The sequence below is a fragment of the Cebus imitator genome, unplaced genomic scaffold (assembly GCF_001604975.1).
Source record: "Cebus imitator isolate Cc_AM_T3 unplaced genomic scaffold, Cebus_imitator-1.0 Scaffold47, whole genome shotgun sequence".
Classification (NCBI taxonomy): Eukaryota; Metazoa; Chordata; class Mammalia; order Primates; family Cebidae; genus Cebus; species Cebus imitator.
The window spans coordinates 2,957,525-2,974,179 of NW_016107362.1; positions in this window are offsets into that span (position 1 = coordinate 2,957,525).

Below are 16,655 nucleotides of genomic sequence, written 5' to 3' on the forward strand. Positions count from 1 at the left end.
ACACCATGGAATATTATGCAGCCATCAAAAACGATGAGTTTGTGTCCTTTGTAGGGACATGGATGAATCTGGAAACCATCATTCTCAGCAAGCTGACACAAGAGCTGTAGATCAAACACTGCATGTTCTCACTCATAGGCGGGTGTTGAACAATGAGAACACATGGACACAGGGAGGGGAACACTACACACTGGGGTCTGTTGGGGGGATATGGAGGACGGTCACTGGGGGGTGGGGAATTTGGGAGAGATAACATGGGGCAAAATGCCAGATATAGGTGATGGGAAGGAAGGCAGCAAATCACACTGCCACATGTGTACCTATGCAACAATCTTGCATGTTCTTTACAAGTACCCCAAAACCTAAAATGCAATAAAATAACAATAAAAATAAAATAATCATTCATTAAAATGAACATGTGATTAAAAAAAAAAAAAGGCTGAATGTCTTTAACAGAACCCAAGTCACATCCTGAATGCTTTGCTGCTTCGGAATTTCTTCTGTTTGATACCGTAAATCATTTCTCTCCAGTTCAAAGTTCCACAAATCTCTAGAGCAGGAGCAAAATGTTGACAAGCTCTTTGCTAAAACATAACAAGAGCCACCTTTGCTTCAGTTCCCAACAAGTTCTTCATTTTCATCTGAGACCACCTCCGCCTGGACTTCATTGTCCATATCGCCATCAGCATTTTAGAAAAAGCCACTCAACAAGTCTCTGGGAAGTTCCAAACTTCTGCACATTTTCCTGTCTTCTTCTGGGCCCTCCAAGCTGTTCCAACCTCTGCCTGTTACCTAGTTCTGAGGTTGCTCCCATGTTTTCAGGTATTTTTTCAGCAGTACCCCACTCTACTGCTACCAATTTACTGTATTAGTTTGTTTTCACGATGCTGCTAAAGACATATTCAAGATTAGGCAATTTACAAGATAAAGTTGTTTAACGGACTTACCTGTCTTTTATAGTTCTATTTAGAGATACAGTTCACCTCTAAGTAGAGGCCTCAAAATCATGGTGAACATTTCACATTGCTGAGGAGAGGCCTCACAGTCATGGTGAAAGGCAAATAGAAGCAAACCATGTCTTACACGGATGACAGCAGGCAAAGAGAGAGAGCTTGTGTGGGAAAACTCCCTTCTTTTTTTTTTTTTTTTTTTTGAGATGGAGTCTTGCTCTGTCACCAGGCTGGAGGGCAATGATGTGATCTCAGCTCACTGCAACCTCTGTCTTCTGGGTTCAAGTGATTCCCCTACCTCAGCCTCCTGAGTAGTTGGGACTACAGGTGCATACCTCCATGCCAGGCTAATTTTTTTTCTTTTTTATTTTATTAGATATGGGGTTTCACTATGACCAGGATGGACTCAATCTGCTGACCCCGTGATCTGCCTGCCTTGGCTTTCCAAAATGCTGAGATTACAGGCATGAGCCACTGCACCCTGCCGAAAACTCCCATTTTTAAACCATCATATCTTGTGAGATCCACTCATCCTCATGAGAACAGCATTGGAAAGACCTGCCCCCATGATTCAACTACCTCCCACAGGGCACCTCCCGTAACGCGTGAGAATTTAAGATGAGATTTGGATGGGGACACAGCCAAACCACATCATCCAGTTAATGGTCCATCAATTTTCTTTATCTTTACAAAAAATCAGTTTTTAATTTCATTAATCTTTTGTATTTTCTTTTGTTTAAATGTCATTTAATTCTGGTTTGATATTTATTATTTCTTTTCTTCTTCTAGCTTTGGGTTTGGTTTGTTCTTGTTTCTCTGGTATCTTGAGGTTTGACATTAGGTTGTCAATTTTTAACCTTTCAGACTTTTCATTGTAGGCATTTAGTGCTATACACTTTCCTCTTAACACTGCTTTTGCTGTGCCCCAGAGGCTCTGATAACTTGTATCACCATTATCATTCATTTTTGGAGAATTTTGCAATATCCATATTGATTTCATTGCTAACTCAAAAATCATTCAGGAGTAGATGATTTAATTTCCAAGTGTTTGTATGGTTTTGAGGGTTCCTTTTGGAATTGATTCCTAGTTTTATTCTTCTGTGGTCAAATAAACTACTTGATATGATTTCTTTTTTCTAAAATCTATTGAGACTCGTTTTGTGGTCTATCATACTGTCTATCTTGCAGAACGTTCCATGTGCTGATGGGATGAATCTGTATTCTATAGTTCTTGCGTAGAATGTTCTGTAAATATCTGTTAGGTCCATTTGTAGAATACAGTTTGAATCCAGTGTCTCTCTGTTGACTTTCTCCCTTGACTATCTGTCTAGTGCTTTCAGTGGAGTGTTTCAGTCACCAATATTGTATGGTTGTTTTTCGCTTTTCCTTTTTTTTTTCCTGAGATGAAGTTTCACTCTGTCATCCAGGCTGGATTGCAGTTGCACTATCTCAGCTCACTGCAACCTCCGTTCCCTGGTTCAAGTGATTCTCTTGCCTCGGCCTCCTGAGTAGCTGGGATTACAGTTAGGCACCACCATGCCTTGCTAATTTTTTAAAATTTTTGGTAGAACTGGGGCTTCACCATGTTGGCCAGGCTGGTCTCAAACTTCTAACCTCAGGTGATTCACCCACCTCAGTCTCCAAAAGTGCTGGTATTACAGGCATGAGCCACTGCACCCAGTCTTTCTCTTTTCTTAATTCTAGTAGTAATTGTTTTACAAACCTGGGCTTTACAAGGTTAGATGGATATGTATTTAGGATTGTGGTACTTTCCTGTTGGATTAATCCTTTTATCATTATGTAATGATCTTCTTTGTCTTTTTCTTTTTACTGTTGTTGCTTTAAAGTTTGTTTTGTCTGATATAAGAATAACTACTTTTGCTTGTTTTTGTTTTCCATTTGCTTGACTGAAAAATACTTTATTTCTCCGTTGTTAGGGCTTGACTCTGTGTCCCCACAGAAATCTCATGCTGAAGTGTAATTCCCAGTATTGAAGGAGGGATCTGAAAGAAGGTAATTGAGTCATGGGGGGCAGACTTCTCCCTTGCTGTTCTTGTGGTAGAGTTCTCCCAAGATCTCTTGTTTAGAAGTATGTAGCATCACTCCCCTTCTCTCTCTTTCTCCTGATGGCCATGTGAATATGTGCCTACTTCCCCTGCACCTTCCGCCATGATTATAAGTTTCCTAAGACCTCCCTAGCCATGCTTCCTATATAGCTTGTGGAACTGTGAGTCAATTAAACTTTCTTCATAAACTACCCATTTTCACATATGTCTTTACAGCAATGTGAGAACCAACTAATACAGCCTTCATTTATGAAACTTAGTTTTGCTGACTGACAGTTATTCTGTTTAAGAAGACTAAAAGTAGGACCTCAATACCTTCTTGCTTGTAACATTTCTGCTGAGAAGTCTGCTGTTAATCTGTTAGTTTTCCTTTATAAGCTACCTGATGCTTTTGTCTCACTACTCTTAGAATTCTTTCCTTCACGTTGACTTTAGACAGCCTGACTGCTGTCTATAAAGTCAAGAAGTTCTTTGAGCTTCTTGCATTTGGATGTCTAAATCTCTAGCAACATCAGGGAAGTTTTTCTCACTTATTTCCTAAAATAAGTTGTTCAAATTTTTGCTTTTTCTTCTCCCTCAGAAACACCAATATTTCTTAGGTTTGGCCATTATACATAATCTCATATTTCTTGGAAACTTTATTTATTTTAATTTTTTTTCTTATTCTTGTCTGATTGGGTTAATTCACAAGCCTTGTCTTCTAGCCCTCAAATTATTTCTTCTACTTGGTCTAGTTTACTGTTAAAACTTTTTATGAATTTTTAATTCACCATATGTGCTTTATATTTCCAAACGTTCTGATGTTCTTTTCTTGAAAATATCTATCTCTTTAGAAAATTTTAAATTTATATTCTATTTTTAAAATGTATTTATGTTGATTTTCACCTTTTTTTTATATGTCTTTGAGTAAATTAATAATCAATGTTTTGAATTCTTGATTTGTTATTTGAAATATTTCATCTTGGTTTGGATCCATAGCTGGAGAGCTAGTGTGAAGTTTTAGGGGTGTGATAGAATGCTGTTTTATCATATTGCCAAAATTACTTTTCTGGTTCCTTCTCATTGAGATAGAAAGGATTATTATCTAATTATTTTTGAATTTATTTTTGATTCATCTGTGTTTCTTTGTAATTTAATTTTTGATCCTTGAGAATGTGACTTTAATATTTATAGTTTATTGTAACCTAATTTGGTTCTGAGTTGCTTTCAGAGGTAAAGAATCTGTAAAGTACCTTGGTTATAGAAAGTCTTTGTATGATGGCTTTCTCAGATGCTTGTTGTAGTATCAACATGCTCAATATGTGAGTAGGTTAGCTGTCTCCTGTGGGCTGAAATGACAGAAGTGTCATGAAGTATATCTTGCTCCCCAATGGTGCAATTATTTATTTATTTATTTTCCAGTATGCTATTCACTGGGTTGAAGTTCAGGCTTTAGGCCAGTATGAGGTGTCCACAGGTAAATGTCATGACTAAAACAAGTGGGTAAATCCAATACCCAATGGAGGACAGGAGTTCCAGCCTTGACAGAGGTAGCTGTGCACATCTCTCAGGGAAACTCATGTTGTTCTTTTCAGGAGGAAAGGAGGGAACCTCCACAGCTCCCCTGTGAGACTGGCAGGAAAGCAATCCACCCCCAACCAATAATTCTAGCTATTCAGATCAGACAGACACTTCTTTTCATCTTTAGGAATTCTTATGTTCCATGCAGAGCAGGACTGTGACTCTACCCCTTGTGCAAGCCTGAACCTGGAGGGTACTCCTCCTGTGGGGATGCAGTCACCCCGAGATGTTCCAAAAAGGTTGTTCACAGGTGCATCCACCAAGCTCCTATAGGAGAGGCCCAGCTGTTTCTGTAATGGCACATGAGGGGAAGAAGAAATTCCCTTCCCCAAACACATCACAAACACTAGGGTTACCTGACTCTGGGGTAGAGATGGAGACTTTCTCCATAAAGCCCAGCATTGTACCTGTGCCTCTACTGAAAGAAACTTTCCACTACTGGAAAGTTCTGGGATTCAAGGCCTACAGTCTGAATTCTTTTCATCCATAAGGTACTCCTTTGATGTGGTACACTCCCTTTTCCTCTAAGAGTAGAAGTCCCTGAGGTCCAGACTACTGTGAATTCTGCTGCTTCTCTCAGTCTAGCTGTCCACTGGGGCTTCCAAACTCCAGGCTTGTACTAGGGAATATGTGCAAGGGATCCAGTGATGTGATCTGTCCTCTAGTACCCCAGCATTAGGTACCCACACCAGTTCTAATGGAGATGATCTTGGACTTGGAAGTGATGTAGACTTCTGAGATGTCCTTGGTTATAAATGGCTTTAGTGTTTTTGCTGTTTCAAATGCCAACAGCAGTGGTAATGTATTGGTTAGGTAGAAAGACTCAAGACCTTCTGGTTAGACAGAGCAGTGTAGTCAGTGTTGATAGCTGAAGTTGCACAAAAGTTTTCTCCTTCTTTGGCCCTGTTATTATGCCTGCAGATGTTGTAATGGACTGTGCACATTGGCCTCCAGCCAAGAGGTGGAACTTACAAATGAGAGCCAGCTGCAGTGATAGTGGTGAGATTTGTGCTTACTTTATGTTACCCAGGGGAAGTACTCTGGCAGTGGACAGGGCAATGGAGTTCCCAAAACTCTCTGTCCTTTTGCGTTAAACTACCAGGGTGGGTGAAGGGGCAAAGCCATGTGGGGTTTGAGCCAGGCAAGCCTATGCTCTGGCTCCCCGCCTGCAGGTGCAAGCAGTGGGCATAATGAGAATTGTAGGGCAATTATCTGGCTGCTGTTGTAATGTTCTGTGGAGGGGTACAGCTGCCTCTGCTGAACAAAAGAATCTGCAATGGGAGTGGAGTTAGCCGGTGGCAGTAAGCCCCACACTGCAGCCACTCACTTGGAAAGGCAGATCTCACACCCACAGTGTTCCATTAGCAACAGATATTGCAGTTCCAGGCAGCCTGTGCTCAGAACTCAAAAACGCCTCCAGCCATAGCCTCCCCCAGGAAGACAGAAACTGTCATTCACACCATGCCCCTCTAGGTTCATCCATGTAACTAATACTGCCCATGGCTATAGCACACTTCCCACTCACCTCTCGGCTCTGGCCAAGAGGGTTCATCCCCACACAAGATTATATTGCACATCCGTCCGGAGCTTCTCAACCTATGAGCACTGCCTGAATTAACTGGCTGACTTCTGTGAGGTCCTCTGTAAGGTACGATCAGGAATCTTTCCTCTGATTCTGCTAGAGTCTGGAGTGCATTCAGTGCATACTCCAGTGCCACTCCTTTTCGTTTATTCCTCACCACTCACTAAATCATCTTCAGCACTGCATAGGGTTAACCTGGATTGCCAGGTTCACCAGTGGGAGAGTATATCACACAGGCAGTCTCTCTCCCTCTCACACTCTGGGAATCACAGTTTTCATTCTGGCTTATAGTGTAGGTTGCTGCTGGACACTTCTTTCAAACGGTCTATGATTTCTTTAAGTTTTCCTTTTAAATTCCTGTGTTGCTTCTTGGAAAAAAGTTCACAGCATGAACCTCTACAAAGTTATTTTGTTTTTCCAAGTGGGAGACACATACTAACAATGCCTTCATTCCACCACCTTGGAAAAAAACAAACAAAACACAACTCCTGGACATCTTTGAACCCTTGAGTCTGCTACATTTGTTTATCCAAAGTCCGTCCCAAGATTTCTATGGGTTCCCAGGAGGATGTACATTGTCAAGGCCTTATCTGTGCATGACAAACTTTATTTCACTTACATGAACATTCCCTTCCCAAGTGTCATCAACAAAATTAACTCAATGTCAAAAAGGTCTATTGGAAATTTCTGTAGATTTCCCAGCATATGACATTTTTGCTTTGTTTGATGACATGCTGAATGCCCATCTATGAGTTTTTTTGTAACTCCTGGAGGCTAATGCATGGACAGAATCAAGTACTTGTTTATCCAGTCAATTATATCTACACATGGAGCCGGTGACACAAAGAATTACGTGTGGTGGAGAATTCATTTTTAAATGAGCGGCAGCAGTAACACCTTGTTCCAGGCTCAGCGTTGTCAACATTGTCAGCACCAGAGTCCAATGCCCTGAACCAGTGGTGGCAACCATATGCCTAACAGCTGCATTTATTGACAGCTGTTAGGCATATGGAAGCAGCAGTTTATACATTTTGTGGTGTGATTTGGTCCATTCAGCTTTCATTTGTTTCTGTCTATTTTCAGACACAGTTTTTTCAGCTTCCCATAGATTTTGTAAGCTGCTGAAAAGTGCTTCAAGAGTTTTTTTCATTTAAGCTACCTAGAGTCCATTTGTCTTATTTTAATGTGAATATTAAATAAAAGACAAGAATTGTTCAATAAACAAAATTCAATGATGTTTTAGGTGTGATAGTGGAGAGGATCATACTACAGAATGAAAGGCACCTACAACCTTATTTTGCTTTTTCTCTTTTCTTCCTTCTACTCATTTACTTTCCCCCTTCCCCTCCTTTTCTCCATCTTATGTTCCTTTTATTATAAAGAACATTTCAACTCATTTCACACACCTGCTATATTGTAACAAATAGTGCTAGCTTTATTTATTTATTTTGAGGCAGAGTCCTGCTCTTGTCCCCCAGGCTGGAGTGCAATGGCACGATCTCAGTTCACTGCAAGCTCTGCCTCTTGGGTTGAAGTGATTCTCCTGCCTCAGCCTCCTGAGTAGCTGGGATTATAGGCACCTGCCACAACACCTGGCTTTTTTTTTTTTTTTTTTTTTTTTGTATTTTAGTAGAGATGGTTTTTTGCCAGGCTGGTCTCGAACTCCTGACCTCATGATTTGCTTGCCTAGGCCTCCCAAAGTTCTGGAATTACAGGTGTGAGCCACTGTGCCTGGCCAGTGCTCACCTTTATAAAGGGACCTCTAGTAAACTAAACCCATATACCTTCAAGGCAACTGGGGTTATAAAATGATAAATAAATTAATAAAGGCCTATTACATATATATTGCTTATATTTGTCTACACTTCAGATTATTATTTTAAACATAAGTTGTATTTATTACCATCATTTACAATTTGTATTAGAAGGTTATGATTAATATAATTCAAAAGTATAGGACGTATAGTAAGTATCATGGTATGCTTAGATTTATTTTAGCCAATATTCAGACAAACTAATATAATAACTTAAGTTTAGGAGACTGATTTACAAACCTATAAACACCTATTAAATTATATGATACATTGAATGAAAATATTAAGTGAGCTATATTGAAAAGCTAAAAGATTTTAAGGTATTAAGATTACTATGAGAAATAAGTGAGTTACCTGCTAATAATTGTGAACATTTGTTAAGAGCTCACTGTGTACAGCATACTCTTCTAAGAGTTCCATTTGTATTAGCTCAATTTGTGTTCAAAACATCCCATAAGGTAGGCAATATTATTGCCCCCATTATATAGATGAGTAAACAGAGGCATTACATTGATGTTTTCATAATTATACATCTGAAAAGTTGCAGGAACAGCTTTCAAACCCAGGCCATCTGAGACAGGAGTTTTTGCTTATAGTCACAGGATAATCATGCATCTTGAAGTAAATGAATTAGTACCATATAAAGGATAGAGTAAGCATCCTCCAATTCAGTTTCTCTTATTCTTTTGTCTCCTTTAGGACAAAATTTTACAATATCAAATATATCATTTGCAATAAATTATGCAACAATGAAGAATCATAGATTTTTTTCAAACATTGTGTATAACAAAAGAACTGTATATGCAAGGCAGCCCCCAAATGTTGAAGGATCTGAGAAACTAAAGAAGAAGGCAAACAAATCCAGTTTGTTGACAAAGGGTGTTTGGTTGGGGGAACTTACAGACAGGAGCATAGTCTCATGTGGCAGCAGGACGCGTATAATAGATCCCGGCAGTGTTAATTCGGAGACCCAGGGCTTATATACCATAGGGAAAGGATGCACTCCAGGAAGACAGTTTGAAAAGAACCCTCCAGGACAGGCAAGAATGAGTTGCACATCATAATCTGTGCAAAATCATCAAGGTTGGCATGTTCTATACTAAGGACAGTAAATAACATAGGAATCAGAAAGCACTCATGGGCCTAGGGGTTAGAAGTCATTGGTGGGTTAGCATCCAAGATGGAATCACTTTTGTCTCCACAAATGATAAAAAAAAAAAAAAGTGACACCAATGCAAAAGTTAGATGGCTTTCAAATGCTGTAACTTCCAAGATTCCAAGCATATGCTATTGGCCTGACCTTCTCAAATCACTGCTATAAACTTTCAGTTTTCATTTTTCTATTATTCACCATGTTGTAACTTAGACTTATATTGTCTCTTTTTCTACAATTACATTTAAACTTCCATGATAAAATTTTAGCCACTTTGAGTGAGTTCTTCTTATCTGCCTCAACCTCTTGATACCATTTTCACTCTTATATGTTCCTACTAGATTCTTCCCCTTGCCTTTGCTTCCCTGTCTCCATATATGTCCTCCCAAATTTCTGCTCATTCAGTGCTACTCTTACTTGTATTTTGTACTCTTTTTATTTCCTGAGTGTTCTTAAAAGCCTGCTCATTGCACACACACTGTTCTTGCTGCACATGGGCCCCTTCTACCAGTTCATTTTCTTGGTCTGTTCTATCACTCTTATGCTAATGCCTCACCAATAATTATATTCAGCCCTTACTGTAATACAAAGTTATATTTATAGTAAAATTGCCCAAAGAAAAATTGCTACAATGATACAGACTGGAGAACTGAACTCATCCTATCTTCCTTTTAAATCGATGATCTAAAGCTTTATGTCCTGTAAGTTTCCAATTTGACTTACAGGACATCTCCACAGGGATAATCTCCAGCATTTTAAAAATAACAAATTTGTCCTTGCTTGATCCTTTCTTCATTCTCCCTGAAAAAAACACCTTTCCCTTCTTTGTCTCTTCCCTGAATGTATAAAATATAAAATACTCTCCCCCTGTTTCTTTGATGACAATGCTTTTAATTCTTTACTGTTCCCATATAGCCTAAGAACTTGTTAGTTCAAGCCTAAAAAGAAAAACGTAGTTTATTTACTTATCCTTGCCCACCTCCTCATTCATAGTGCTATTAAGTTCTTGTTTTCTTCACACACAAATTTATTGATGTTGTGCCTTTTCTCAATAATCCATTATCTATCAGTTTTAGGACTAATTTTATATCCAAAGACTTTTTTTAATGGAGTCTATTTTATTTAACCAAAGTTTTCAGTATACTTCCAGCATGAATTCTCTACAATGTTAAGCCAATTTTTCTTTCATCCTTTTTATATTCAAGCTCATTTCTATCTCTATAACTTGCCTGGAGTCTAAACTTCAAATATAAAATTATTTTTCCTCTTTGTAATCTACATTGTTTTATATATCTGACTAGGAATTGATTAACATTATTATCTTTATTTCTGGCACAGAAATATGAACATAGATATATGAAGAGGTTAGGGCTACAAGAATCAAACTTCATTTTATGGATAAAGAAATTTGACTGATTCTCTCTAAATCCAGGATTTTCAAGGGCAAGTAGTGTTCTGTCTTTAACATTCACCACAGAGGAGTTAGTCTCAGCAGGTGCTTAATAAAATGTGTTGGATTCATTTTAATTTGAAAATGAAAAGAACATCTTGGTAAAGTTTAATTTTCACTGGGGTTACTCAGGAAAAAAAATCATTTCAAAACAACCTCTAGGAATGATAAAACAACGGGATAATGACTCACAAGTCTACTTTCTAGATCTTGCCAATATAAAATATATGACTTTGGCAAATAGCTTTCGATACCACTGATACCATCTGTTACTCTGTCCTGGTTGAGTCCTACACCATTGCTCTTCCCTAATAGGTCATATGAATTCACGTAGTGCTCCCTTCAAAGCTTATCAAGCTAAGGAAGGCCTGAGTGAAAAAGGAAAGAATTCATTAAATAATAATTACCATTCATTGAAATAGAGAATAAAATGGTGGTTGCGAGGTGGTTGGGTTATAATACTGCATGATGAAATCCCCAAATATCAAAATCTCTGAAGTCTAAAATCTCAAAAGTCCCAATCCTGAAAGATCAAAATTCCAAATATAGAATTCTAGAAAAAATGATAAAACAAAAAATTTAAAAGACATTTATTTATATTTTCAAAACAGAACTTATTTGAGGAACATATAAAAACATGACAGAACACTTCATAGACTACCTTACATAATGAGATAAGCAGTAATAACATACATATTTTTGCCAGCATAAATTCCCAGGTCACACAGTCACACAGGCATAATGGTTATGAGCAGACAAACTGTATTCCTAAAGAAGTAGGTCAAAAAGTGAAATGTATAAATGTGTATCACTATAGTTGGCATTTGTGTGCACCCAACTTTATAGCTGTGGTCATCTGAAGTATCATGATGGTTAACATAAGTCTTTTGATATGCTCAATCAGAAAGTTCAGTGAATCACCACTGTATATGCAGTAGCCCAATGAGATGAGATCTTGAGAAATTTTCTCTTTCACAGATGCAGAGGTACAAAAAGACAGCTCTTTATTTACTAAGGAAGTTTTAAAGTTTTCATGTTGAAAACCAAGGAATCTGGTGATGTCACTCTCAGTCTTCAGCCAAAGGACTCAGGACCCAAAGTGGCAGGGGCACTGATACAGGTCCCGGAATCTGAAAGCCAAAGAGCCTAAAGTTCTGTGTCCAAGAGAGCAGCAGAAAAATCTGTTTCAGCTCTTGGAGAGAAACCAATCTGTCTTCTGTATTTGTTCTTTCCTGGCCCCTAGTAAATTCTATGGTGCCCACCAAACACTGAGGGCAGATCTTCCCCACCTAGTCCATTCAGACGCACATGCTAAACTCTGGGGGCATCCTCAGTGACACACCCAAAACAATGCTTTATTAAGTTTCTAAGTGTTCCTTAATCCAGTCAGGTTGACACCTAAAATTAGGTCCACAAATCCACCCTTTGTCAACTTGGAACTCATAGGCATCTTTTTATACCATACTTAATTTCCAAATAAAACATACTTAACTTCCAAATAAAGACATTAACAAGGGAATAGTTTTGCCTAATACGATGCACCTAAGATGATGCAACTATCCTATGACTAACGCGAAATGCACTGACCTCTTCGCGATAATCTTTTAGAATTTCAACATTCAGGGTGTTAATCTTTTGGGGCTGTGATTTTTGGGACTTCAGGCATTAGAAATTTTAGACTTTAGAGATTTCGATCTTTTGGTATGTCAACATTATGGTATTTGGAACTGTGCCTTTTGGGATTATGATTGGCACCAACTTGCCAGAGGCTAATGGGTGGAGAAAATGGAGAGATGTTAATTACAAAACAGAAACTTTAGTGATAAGATGGACATACATTCTTCATTTTGTATCAGAATACTCCAGACTATTCCTATACTTCCCATGTTCTGTTTTTTATTCTGTACTCTATTATTATTATTATTATTATTATTATTATTATTAGAGACAGGGTCCTACTCTGTCTCCCAGACTGGAGTGCTATGCATGATCAGTAACTCATGAAAGCCCCAAAATCCTGGGCTCAAACCATGCTTCCACCTCACTGTCCCAGGCAGCTGAGACTACAGGCCTATGCCAACATGCCTGGAGGAGTTCATTAGTAATAATATCTCAGTTGGTGTATTCTCTTTGTAGGAAAGTTTATTTTTATTACAATATTCAGTTCATTTAACAGGTGTAGCTATTTAGATAGCCTACTTTTTCTTGTGTTAGTTTTAATAATTTTGTAAAGGATTTAAAAATTTCATGCTAGTTCTCTAATTTATTGGCATAACTTTAAACAGTAATATTCCATTTTTTAATAGCTGTGGTATCTCAGTAAATATTTTTTCCTTCCCATTTTAGTAATGTGTCTTTTTTTATGTTTATTTTGACCAAGCTTTCTCGGCGTTTATAACCTTCAAAAAACCAACTTTTTATGGCTGTGTATTATTCCATGGTGTATAGTACCACATTTTCTTTATCCAGCCTATCATTGATGGGCATTTAGGCTGATTCCATATCTTGAGGCCACTATCCTTGGTAAATCAATACAGGAACAGAAAACCAAATACTGCATGTTCTCACTTATAAGTGGGAGCTAAATGATGAGAACACATGGATACAAAGAGGGAAAAAAACACACACAGCGTCTCTCAGAAGGTAGAGATTGGAAGAAAGGAGAAGATCAGGAAAAATAACTAATGGGTACTAAGCTTAATACCTGGGCGATGAAATAGTCTGTACAACCAGCCCCCAGGACACAAGTTTACCTGTGTAACAAGCCTGCACATGTACCCCTAAACTTAAAAGTTTAAAGAATTGCCCTCTTTTAATATACGTCTATATTTCACTTATAACTGCCCAAATTCCATTATTATGTTTTTTCATTCTACTTCCTTTGGGCCTATTACTTTTATTTTCTTAGCTTCCTGAGATGATGACTTTGATCACTGATGTTAAAACAGTTTTCGTTCCTAATAGTGCTGACATGCACTCATTCTCTCTTGACTGGGACACTCTACACCCACTAAAAGAGCTCCACTTGTCTTTATTTGAATAACTCAAATCCATTCTTTTTGTCTTAGCTAAAAGATATTAGGCAAGGCACTTTACCTTTCTGCAGTGAGAAAGAGGCAAGAGAAGAGAGAAAAGAGAAAAATAGAAAAAAAAACCCAAAATGTAGAAAATACAGTTAGACTAGAACCTCCCTAAAGTTCTGCTGGTCCTAAAATTCTTATCCTTTAAATAGTGTGAAATACTTCTTTATGCTTTCCGATTCTCTAACTAAAAATATGCAGCTTCCATGAGGTTGGTGTATGAAAGGGCTTTTACATTTGGAAAAGTTCGGTTGTACAGGTGGTTAAATTTATCTCTTTGAAGGAACTGTATGCCTAAAGTCTCAGCCTAAAACTTTTTCTGAAATTCCTTATATTAAATTTCACATAGTCTGGTAAAAATCTGTCTGACACACACAGTACCTGGGTCAGACCTCAATGTCTGGTTCAATTTTGAAGAGTGGCTAGGATAGCTCTATGCTTAAGTTACCTNCACACACATATATTCTTTTACATACATTTAAATGCCTATAAGAAATGTGTGGGTAAATAAATACATTATGCCAGGTATAAGGATTTTGATATTGCATTAAATTATTTTTAGTTTTTAAAAATTTTTAAATAATTTCAACTTTTAAATTTAAGGGGTTCATGTGCAGGTTTGCTACATGGGTATATTGTGTAATGCTGAAGTTTGAAATATAAATGATCTGTTCATCTGAGTAGTGACCACAGTACCAACAGTTATTTCTTCAACCCTTGTCCCTGTTCCACTGTCCCCATGGAAGTCTCCAGTGCCTACTGTTGCCATCTTTACACCTATGAGTACCCAATGTTTAGTTTCCATTTATAAGTGAGAATATATGGTATTTGATTTTCTCTTCCTGCAATAATTCACTTAGGATAATGGCCTAATAATAGGATAATAGGCTGCATCCCTATTGCTGCAAAAACCATGATTTCATTCTTTTTCATAGCTGTGTAGTATTCCATGGTGCATATGCACCACATTTGCTTTATTCAATACACTGTTGATAGGCACTTAAGTTGATTCCATGTCTTTGCTATTGTGAGTATTGCTGTGATGAACACATCAGTGCATGTATATTTTTGATTGAATGAGTTTATTTCTTTTGGATATATACTAATGGAATTGCTGGTCACATGGTAGTTATGTTTTAAGTCGTTTCCGAATCTCCAAACTGTGTTCCACAGTTACTCAATTAATTTGCATTTCCTACAGCAGTTTATAAGCATTGCCTTTTCTCCATGGTGTCATCAACATCTATTTTTTTTTTTTTGACTTTTTAATACTATTCATTCTTACTGGTATGAGATAGTATTTCATTGTGATTTTTATTTGGCTTTCTCTGATGATTAGTGATGTTGAGCATTTTCTTATGCTTGTTGGCCACTTGTATGGCTTGTTTTGAGAAGTATCTCTTCTTGCCTTTTGCCCACTTTTTAATGGGGTTGTTTTTTGCTTATTGAATTTTGCTTGCTAAGTTCTTTACAGATTATGTGTATTAGACCATCGTCAGATGCATAGTTTGTGAATATCTTCTCTGATTCTGTAGGTTATCTGTTTACTCTGTTAACAGTTTCTTTTGCTATGCAGTAGCTCTTCAGTTTAATTAGGTCCCACTTGTCAATTTTTTTTTTTGTTGTTGTTGCAATTGCTTTCGAGGATTTAGTCATAAATTCTTCCCCAAAGTCAATGTCCAGAATGTTGGGTCCTAGGTTTTCTTCCAGGACTCTTATAATGTGAGGTCTTACATTGAAATATTTAATTTAAGTTAATTTTTGTATAAGGTGAAAGATAATTTAATTTTATTCTTCTGCAGATAGCTAGCCAACTATTCCAGCACCGTTTATTGAATAGGAAGTCCTTTTCCCACTGCTTATTTTTATTGACTATGTCGAAGATCAAAGGGATGTAGGTGTGTAGTTTTATTTCTGAGTTTTCGATTCCATTACATTGGTCTTTGTATCTGTTTTTGTACTAGTACCCTCATGCTGTTTTGTTTACATTAGCCTTGCAGTATCGTTTGAAGTGATGCCTCTGGCTTTGGCTTTGTTTTTTCTGTTTTTTTTTTTTTTCTTTGGCCATGTGGGCTCTTTATGGTTCCATATGAATTTTAGATTTTTTTTTTTCTAATTCTGTGAAAAATGACATTGGTAGTTTTATAGGAATAGCATTGAATATAGATTGCTTTAGGTATATGGCCTTTTTAATGACCTTGATTCTTCTAATCCATGAGCTTGGAACTCTTTTTTTATTTGTTTGTGTCATCTCTGATTTCTTTCAACAGTGTTTTGTAATCTTCCTTATAGATATCCTTAACCTCCTTTATAAATATATTTCTATATATCTTATTTTTGTGGCCCTTATAAATGGGATTGTATTCTTGATTTGGCTCTCAGCTTGAACATTATTGGTGTACTGAAGTGCTACTGATTTTTGTACATTGATTTTGTATCCTGAAACTTCACTGAAGTCATTTATTAGCTCTAGAGGCCTTTTGGTGGAGTCTTTAGAGTTTTCTGGGTATAGAATAATATTGTAAGTGAAGGGAGACAGTTTGACTTCTTTTTCTATTAGGATACCATTTATTTATCTTACCTGAATGCTGAGGCTAGGACTTTCAGTACTATGTTAATATGAGTGGTGAGTGTGGGCATTCTTGTCTTGTTCCAGTTCTCAAAGGGAATGGTTCCAGCTTTTGCCCATTCGGCATTGGCTGTGGGTTTGTCATAGATGGCTCTTATTGAGGTATGTTTCTTCAATGCTTAGTTAATCAAGAGTTTTTATCACCACACAAACAGAATTATAAACAAAAATCCTATGATTATCTCATTTGTTTTCAATATTACAACTAAAAGTTAGTCTTGGTTTAGACAAGGCTTCAAGAAGTAGAAGAAACTTTAGGGAAACTGGAGAGCATGTGACCCTCTGTTGAAAGGGTGGCAGCTACCCTATTTGAGTAGATGGATGTCATCCAGGAAGACAGGTCAGGGTAGGAAGACATTCCATCTTACCAA